Raw genomic sequence first — 3,322 nt, forward strand, 5'->3', positions numbered from 1 at the left:
TAAGTTCCTGTTTCTTGAGGGGCCGTCTTGTCAAGGCACAGTGCAATGTAATATTACTACTGTGACCTGAGAAGTCATCCTTTTGAGGCGCAATTCATCTAAGTTACTGTTTTTTGAGAGGCCGTCTTGTCGCGGCACAGTGCAATGAACTATTACTGCCGTGATCTGAGAAGCCGTCCTTACGAGGCGAAATGCAGCTAAGTTAGTGTTTTTGAGGGGCCGCCTTGTCAAGGCAGAGTGCAATGAAATATTACTACTGTGACCTGAGAAGCCGTCCTTTTGAAGCGCAATCCAGCTAAGTTAGTGTTTTTTGAGGGGCCGTCTTGTCAAGGCACAGTGCAATGTAATATTACTACTGTGATCTGAGAAGCCGTCCTTTTGAGGCGCAATTCAGCTAAGTTACTGTTTTTTGAGGGGCCGTCTTGTCGCGGTACAGTGAATGAACTAGTACTGCCGTGATCTGAGAAGCCCTCCTTATGAAGCGTAATGCAGCTAAGTTCCTCTTTTTTGAGGGGTTGTCATGCCGTCATGTCGCGGCACAGTGCAATGAAATATTACTACTGTAATCTGAGAAGCCGTCCTTTTGAAGCGCAATGCAGCTAAGTTACTCTTTTTCGAGGGGCCGTCTTGTCAAGGCACAGTGCAATGAAATATTACTACTGTGATCTGAGAAGCCGTCCTTTTGAGGCGCAATTCAGCTAAGTTCCTGTTTCTTGAGGGGCCGTCTTGTCGCGGCACAGTGCAATGAACTATTACTGCCGTGATCTGAGAAGCCGTCCTTACGAGGCGCAATCCAGCTAAGTTAGTGTTTTCTGAGGGGCCGTCTTGTCAAGGCAGAGTGCAATGAAATATTACTTTTGTGATCTGAGAAGCCGTCCTTTTGAGGCGCAATCCAGCTGTTAGTGTTTTCTGAGGGGCCGTTTTGTCAAGGCACAGTGCAATGAAATATTACTACCGTGATCTGAGAAGCCGTCCTTTTGAGGCGCAATGCACCTAAGTTCCTGTTTCTTAAGGGGCCGTCTTGTCGCGGCACAGTGCAATGAACTATTACTGCCGTGATCTGAGAAGCCGTCCTTACGAGGCGAAATGCAGCTAAGTTAGTGTTTTTGAGGGGCCGCTTGTCAAGGAAGAGTGCAATGAAATATTACTACTGTGATCTGAGAAGCCGTCCTTTTGAGGCGCAATTCAGCTAAGTTACTGTTTTTTGAAGGGCCCCTCTTGTCGCGGTGCAGTGCAGTGAACTGGTACTGCCGTGATCTGAGAAGCCCTCCTCATGAAGCGTAATGCAGGTAAGTTCCTGTTTTTTTTAGGGGTCGTCATGCCGTCATGTCGCGGCACAGTGCAATGAACTATTACTGCCGTAATCTGAAAAGCCGTCCTCTTGAGGCACAATGCAGCTAACTTCCTGTTTTTCGAAGGGCCCTCTTGTCGCGGCGCAGTGCAATGAAATATTACTACTGTGATCTGAGAAACCGTCTTTTAAGGCGCAAAGCAGCTAAGTTACTGTTTGAGGGGTCGTCATGCCGTCATCTTGCAGCACACTGCAATCAACTGTTGCTCCTGTGATCTGAGAAGCAGCCCTTTTGAGGCACAATGCGGCTACGTTACTGTTTTTATAAGAACCCTGTTGCGGCACAGTGCAATGAAATGCTACTACTGTGATCTGAGAAGCCGCCCTTTTGGAGCCCAGAACAGCGAAGTTACTATTTTGTTGTTACAATTCGTCGTGCCGTCGCATTGCGAAAAATTGCAAAGCAGCATTAATTTTTATATGTTGGGAGCCGTCGTTTTGGGGCAGTGAAACGAAGCTATTGTGATCTTGGGCGCCGTCATTTTGAGGCACTATCTCATAAAGTGTTACTATCGTGACGTGAGATGATGAATTACCATTCAAGTCAGTAGTTGAATCTGGATGTATGGGGGACACCTTTACTTTTTTGCATTATGTTTTATTCTTTCTAATGTTCGTAATATTTGACGGCCAAAACAAAACACAAGAATTTCGCTTTATCATCTGTACAATTACCCACACAAAAACCTAATCCACATGAAAAGACCCACCCAATGTTGAGTAGTTTCCTACGAGTTCCTCTTGTGCGTAAATGTTTTGCACATGCTTAAATTGCCCCCGACCACAGAACAAATCTCAGCAGTCAAAAAGCTCAATTGGCTCAAATTCCAGTCAAGCGGACGATATGGGATGCGGTACCCTGGGTACATTAAGCGGCTCTAGTCTTACCAAGCCACTGAAATTTTATGGCAACATCATGTTCAAAATTTTAAAAAAAATGTTTTGCATTCCGCTTCGTTGTAAAAAAAAAAAAAAAAACTCTAGCAAAGCAATGAAAAAAAAAACAATTCCATAGCTGAACTGCTCGTTAGATTAGGTAAAACCATGACCTTGCTTTTCCTTGTATCCCGTTACCAAATGAAAGTTTCCCTGCCAAATGTATCCCCAAAATAAGTACAACGGAGAAAAATGCATTCAAGGTGCTTGGCCCGCTTTTCTCTAGCGTCTGTTCAACGGAAATAATTCTAAAAAAGGAACTATACGTAGTAAAAAAAATTATAAAATAACCCCCTTAAGTGGGTTATTGCACTTACTTCTCGGGCATTCAGCCTCTGAATACCACCTTGTACTGCCAAGGTACTTCGCCATGCGAGGAGCACAAAAATCCAGTGAACTTCTCCCTCACTGCTTTGCTGCTTTCAGATGCATTGTTTGAGCCAAGGCAGGTCACATCGGAAAGTGCACTTCGTCAGCGGCATCAGCCCTCCACTGACCGTTGGTTATAGCCCCCGACGCTTCCTCTCGGTCCCCTTAACCAGCAGGGCAGTAGCGACGTCCCTCCTGCTCGCTTTCATCGCACACCCTTAGGTAGTTGTGAAGGTTGCCGCATGCCCAGACAATGGCATCCAGGGTCTTCTCAGACCCCTGGATTGGTTGTCTGAAGATGCGCCCACGTGCAACTAGGATGCCGAAAGCATTTTCAATGACGCTCCTCGACCTGGAAAGTCTGTTTTTGAACACCTTCGGCTTCAACTTCAGATCTTTCCTAGGGTAAGGGCGCATCAGGTTGGTGAGCAAGGGGAAGGTCTCATCTGCTACAAAGACGAAAGGCAGTTTGGTTGATGTCTGGAACAGCTGTTCAGCCGGCGGGAGACCAAGTCCTCCAGAGAGTATGGACTGCCCCATTTCAGAGTTCCTGAAGATTCCTCCACCACTATATTGCCCTGGTTGCCCAACGTCTACCAGCGTAAACTTGTAGCTGGCGTCGCAACCTGCGATTAAGAGAATGCTGTGGAACCCTTTATAGTTGAA

Source organism: Ixodes scapularis, unplaced genomic scaffold, assembly GCF_016920785.2.
Source record: "Ixodes scapularis isolate PalLabHiFi unplaced genomic scaffold, ASM1692078v2 PGA_scaffold5__190_contigs__length_132052651, whole genome shotgun sequence".
NCBI classification, from domain to species: domain Eukaryota; kingdom Metazoa; phylum Arthropoda; class Arachnida; order Ixodida; family Ixodidae; genus Ixodes; species Ixodes scapularis.